This window comes from Apteryx rowi, unplaced genomic scaffold, assembly GCF_003343035.1.
Source record: "Apteryx rowi isolate R43461 unplaced genomic scaffold, aptRow1 scaffold_304, whole genome shotgun sequence".
In the NCBI taxonomy this organism is placed as follows: Eukaryota; Metazoa; Chordata; class Aves; order Apterygiformes; family Apterygidae; genus Apteryx; species Apteryx rowi.
The window spans coordinates 525,370-531,369 of record NW_020449464.1 but is presented as its reverse complement, the minus strand read 5'-3'; the positions used below and the strand labels follow the sequence as shown (position 1 = coordinate 531,369).

General features: G+C 40.4%; 1 protein-coding gene across 2 annotated transcripts in view; it reads left to right on the top strand.

Annotated features, from left to right (window-relative positions):
* Positions 1–222: 222 nt before the first annotated feature.
* NEDD4L (neural precursor cell expressed, developmentally down-regulated 4-like, E3 ubiquitin protein ligase) overlaps positions 223–6,000 on the top strand; it is a 160,811-nt gene continuing 155,033 nt past the window's right edge. Inside the window, exon 1 of one of the 2 annotated variants that reach the window (XM_026070140.1) lies at positions 223–292. The gene's annotated coding sequence lies outside the window, so the exon portion shown is untranslated. The remainder of the gene's footprint in view (positions 293–6,000) is intronic. The other variant, XM_026070141.1, reaches the window with a different exon arrangement.

Here is a 6,000-nt window from a genome sequence, read left to right as displayed (position 1 = left end):
TGGTAGGATTGGATGCTTTTCATGTTTGCCTTCGGGCTATTCTTTAACAGATTAGATGTACGCTTCTTGAAGGTTTTTCCTTTCAAAATCTAACCTAGGAAAGACTGCTACTATCTAAAAGCTGAGAGTTCATTCACAGTTTAACCTCTTGTGAAGTGGTGATCTTAAAGATCAGTTACTGAATAAACATTAAACCTATTTTCTTTTTTTATTAACAGGAGGAGTCTCGTATCCTCAGGGTAAAGGTGGTTTCTGGCATTGATCTAGCAAAAAAAGACATCTTCGGAGCCAGGTAGGTGTTTTGCATCGAGTATTTCATGCTTTTAAACACAATACACTTAGAAGAGCAAGAACACTATAATTGGTCGTAAACATAATGAGAGATCCTATTACCTGATTACAACCAATGCAAATTATGGGATGTTTGTTGGCAAGAAAGCCATTAATCACACTAACGACTGTTCATGCCCTCTGGAATATCCCCTCTTCACCACAGGAAACAGTTCCTTAGTTCGTCTTCTGCCCTAGCTCTGTCAGTGTGTAAGGAAGCACTCAAACTTTGGCAGGTTTTGATAATATTTAAAATTACTCCCAGCTGTCTCCCCTTATGACCCACATGATGCAAGAAGGACCGAAAGCCAGCAGCACCCTCTCTCTCAATTTGAGAAAGCTCCGCTCTCTCTGCTGGTTTTTGGTACCAGTCTCTTTGGTGCCAGGTGCCAAAATCTGACTTGATAGCCAGACTGTGAATTTCCTTGGACTTTTAGACATATCTGGATACCACTGCTGCAGTTCCTAAGAATGGTACATTTTAGATAGAAAGGCAATAAAAGCATTTTACCTTTATTTAGTTTATACTATTAGAAGTCTAGTGCAGGAAAGAGTTTGGCATGAATTGTTTTTTTTTGCTTTGGCTATGGCAAGTCCAGGTTTTGCTTTCGGTTGAGCCTTGAAACCACTTGTGTTTTAAACTGAGACCTGAGAGGAAAAAGAGCCTTCCGGAGTGCATGGGGCAGTCTGCCCAGGGCCGTCTCCTGTTCGTGTGTGCATCGAAAGATGGAGCGAACAGACCATAGTTTGCACTGGTCTTTGAGCCAGAAAAACTGTTGCCAAATGAAAAAACTGGTTTTAAGCGGTCAAGTGGAAACATATAGACACAGTTACTTTGTTTGTTCTCCAAAGTCTTTTGTTTTGAAAGAATTAGTCACAGGTGTAAAATGTACATATTAAAAAAGGAGGTGGAATAGCTTTCCTCCAAGCCTAGGCTTGTTGTGTAAATAGCGATTTAAAGAATCGGATCATTCTAAGGCAGGAAGTGAGGGAGCAATTGGTTTTGAAGTCAAAACTGATGCAGAAACCTTCTTTTTTTTCTGAAGACTAATTCCAAGTTTGACATTCTCTGCTGATCTCTAAAATGAGGAGATTCTTTACTAAAAATGCCCCAAACTATGTAGAAGTACCACTTTGAAGTTAGTGGTAGCCAATTTAGCTCTTATTGAAATGACTCTAATTTCTGAAATGATAAATGAACCTCCCTGTAGATTTCCCTGTATATCTTTAATGATGCTTGCAAATTGTTCATTAGCTTGCCTATCTAGCTTGAAACTACATGAAAGCAGCGATTAAAAGTTTAATCAACTTTAATTTTTTTTGTGAAATTTGCAACAAACGTTCCTTTGGTAGCTGTATGCAGAATATGGTAAGACAATGCTTTTTTATTTTCTTCCCCTGAATTTGCTATTTTGAAGAATAGCTTTTGATGCTAAGCAGAAGCAACAAAAGAAGCGGCTCATGCGTAGATGTAATCAGACGCATCAGTGCTTGCCGAGTGGATTCATGGTAGTACTGTTCATAGTGTGGCGAGGTTGCACTAGAGGAGTACTACGGCTTGCTCTCGCTGCATCAGCACATCCCTCGCGGGACTCTCGCTCTTCGCCCAGTCCAGCAGCTGGAGTTGAGATGCTGCAGTACCAAAATGAGAGGGGAGGAACAAATTCTGGAGAAAAGATGGGACTAAGGCACAGAGAAAACGAGGTTTCTATTAAAAATACTAACCATAGATCTGCCATTTTTATGTGCTAACTCTGCTTTTTCTATATCTTGTTTAATTTGGCCTTTTTGTATTATTATGGGGTTTTTTTAGTGACTTGATATATTGGGGGGATTTTGTTTCTGCATTTTTCTGAGCTTTAAACTTTATCACTTCTTTTGAAAAAAAAAAAAAAAAAAAAGCAAAACTTCTGGTTGAAGTATCAGATCTGCTTATTAGAAGGAATTTTATATAAATATTGAAGTGCCACGGCAAATTCACAGAAGCTGAGAAAAATGGGAATCTCTTTAATATTCATTTGATTCTTTAAAGGATTGTAGTATCTCCTTCAGCCATACTTTTCATAGATCTTTTGTAAATATTTAAGAAGTCTTATTCAAAAGAACTCCTGAAACTTGTTCAGAAATTGATTAAAAAAAAAAAACTGCTGTCTTTCAAAATTCACATAAACTAAGTGAAATTTGAACCGAGTTCTATTGATGTGGTCCTTAAATATTTAAATAAATTGGCCTCAAGTCAGTAGGATTTCCATAAAACCGAACAGTTAAAAACATAAGTTGGGAATATGTTTTTAACTTTGTTTTAAACAGTTCTGTGGTAAAAGTGAGACTAACAGCATCATACATCACAAACGTAGTGAAATGCTTGTTTCGTTGTGCTGACAAGCTTTCAGAAAGTGTTTGGGGGGGGGGCTGAAGTTGGATTTGACTTTCTTTGCTCGTTTTAAGGGCCTTGCATATCTTGCTGAGATTTCAACATTTCATGCTGCTTTTGAATCTTAAGTATGGTTTAAGTCATCACAAACAGAATCATTCTAACACAGTTGCCAAGTATGTGTTTTGTAATAATTATCCTATTAACAGTTTGGTTGAGAATCAATACGGAATAGATGACTAAATTCTTGTTTTGGGGGCAGAGGGAGTATGTAATGCTTGAACTGAGCGTGAGGATGAGGAAAATGAGAAGTTGTAAAGGTTATAAAAATAGTTATTTGCTGTTTAGTGTATGTTCAGGATCCCTAAACGTAACAATAAGTAATCCTATCTACGTGTGTTTTCTTCTGCTGGTGTGGATGCAGACCCCGACCCTCTTTTTTTTTTATTTTTACTCTCCCCTAAATAACTTTCATCAGATTAAAAAAAAACAACCCCCCAGCAACTTGAAAAAGTCAAGTGGGGTAACTTTCAGCACACCGCCACAGGCTGACGTCTTGCCTGGGGGTTCCTGCAGTCGGGTTCCTGTCTGGCACCAGCCTTGCCTCTCCGTCCCCGAGAAATGTAAAATCCTTGTCTCTCCGCATCCGCTGCCCGGTGGCGTCGCTGGGGAAGGGGGGTGCGGGTGCCCGTGGCTGTCCTGTGATGTTTTACGAGGGGATTATCCCTGCGGCCTGGGAGGCGCTGGCAGAGGCGGAGAAGCGTCCTTGCGCCCGTGGGCGTGCGGGGACGACACGGCAAAGGCCTCGGCTCGGCGGTGGAGCGGAGTACTGAGGCAGGCGCGTGCTGTTGGGCAGGCTGCGCATCTGAAAGCGTGAAAGTAAGTAGCCTTGCTTCGAAAAAAGTAGACATTTAAGAGTAGAGGGAAACGAGCTCTGATTCACCCAGATGCGGATTTGGCCGGGCCTGGCTCAGGGGCCACCTTCCGCATTCGTTCCTTCCGTAACAACCGAGCGGCTGCAAGCAGCCGCAGAAGGCAGAAGGGCAGGGTCTGTYGAGGAGTGCGGCACGCTCCCCGTGCGAGACCCTCGCGTACTGCGCAGCAGGGTTTCTGCGCGAGTCCCACCCGGCCGCCTCTGCCCAGAGGCACCTTTGGGCTGTGGACCAACGCGTACTTTTTTGTCTCTTCTCAGAAATGAAATCAAGTGTTGAGGACAAATTCCTGTTCTTTGTAGTGCTGTTTTGGGGAGAGAGGCAGTCAAATGACTGTGCTAAATATTTTAGATAGTTACAAACTTTGGAATGAGTAAATCGTAAAATGTTTAACGAAATCTTCTGAAAACTGTTAGAGTTGCAGAATTCCGGTCCCAGCAGCTGATGTGCTCCTTCGTGGTTGAGTCCTGCAGCGTTTTAGTGCCGGGGCAGAACAGCAAGAACATTACTGTGCGACTGTGAAAGATGAACTACAAAGCATACGTTGTCTTTCATATCTCAGCAGGCTTTTCTTACAGTATTTAATTAACTTTAATATTAAACCCACCACTTGTAGACTTGTGGAGTTTGAAAGCCATTTTTGCCTGATAACATCTGAAGAAAATCTCCTGCCAGTTCGGAGCACTAGAGAAACTAGTGTTTTTCTCCTGAAGACTGCAACAATAAAGAAGACTCGGTGCTTTTAATTTTGGTTTTTTTGAAACTTTTTGGCTTATGAAAATATTTGGATAGTAACTGATGACATATGTGAGTTCAGAAATCTCTAGAATTATGATTAGAATGACACAAAACATACTAGAATGTAAAGACAAGTAGTAGCCCTGAGTAATCTGAGGTGACAGTTAAATGTGATGGGTGCAATCTCCAGAATTTTAGCTGATGTAGACTTAAGTGATTTATTGACAGTTTTACATTTGGCCCTGTAAAATTATGACACGTGGAATCTTTGCTGTACTGCCACGGCTAGTAGGTACTGTAACCGGGAATTTCGTGAACTTAGTATTAGTTTTGCACGCTTACCTCTGACGTAGGCCTGAAAGATGTATTACAGTCTGCGTTGCCGTTCAGGCATGGGCATATGTATTTGCCACCAAGCATGCTGCATTGTAATTTAAGCATTATAATTTTACATTTATTTCCTTTCATTCTATCTCCAAACTTCCTCAAATGCCGTATCTTACTAAATTCAGCTATTGAAAATATTTGTATTCTTGTATGTAATTAAGTGATGCAAATTATAATGTAATTTGTCTTAATCATGCAACATACTGAACAGATTATTATTATTTATTACTGCTTTGTTCTTACTCACATATTATGGCGGCGCTCGAAGCCTCATTCGTGAGTGAGGCTGCGCTGTGCAAGTTGCTGTGTACGGATGCAGCTACGGCCTGGGGAACCCTGGAGTATAAAACGAAATCTCCTCTCTGGACTCCGGTGTACGTTTAGGTTTTACTGAAATCTGAGTAGATCTTCTCCCAGTGATGCTCTCGGTTTACTGAGCACCTTCTGCCTCAGTGGGCAAGTTCGTATCTTTTCCTGAAGGTAATTCCAGTGTGGACTTGGGTTTTTAATCATTTTGGTTTTTATGGGAATGGAATACTGTTATTTATAGATAAGGGTGTTTTGGGTTTTTTTTATATCTGTAGATAAGCTTTTAACATGGATTTATGGATTCTTAGAATGCCTGGAGATGAGCCTCATATCACTGCTCTGGGCAAATACCTTTGTAGTAGCTGTGAAACAGGTGATACCACCATAGCTTTGAGGGATTTACTGCGTATAATTCCCCTCTTGCTGTTGCAGTGTTTTTACACCATTTTGAAAAAACAGAAGGTTAAAAAGGAATTTAACAAGATGTATAAAATGTAGCAATGTAATAATTTATTTTAATTTAGAATTCACCTGCACCAATTTTTTAAAATAATACAGTGCTTCTGAAGGTAACCGTGGGCTGGCCGTTATGTTGTTTGGCACAGTCATGGCACACTTTTATAAATACGATTTCTGTGTATTCACGCACAAATGCGTTCACAAGGAATAAAGGTGAATGCATTGTGTGAAATAATACACTATGGTGTGGATGTTCTGATTTAATCCAACAGAATTGGAAATAAAGGAGGATATGTTTGTATGTATAAAAAAAGCATATATCGGATTAAATCACTTAGCTGCTGCTTTGCCTTCTAAATCATGAGGCAAGTGAAAGCTGTGCCTGTCCGGAAGTCGAGGAAGGTGCGGTGTTTTCCAAATGAAACGAGGGTTATTTTCATTAAGAGGAAGCTCTGCTTCCTGTGACATAAC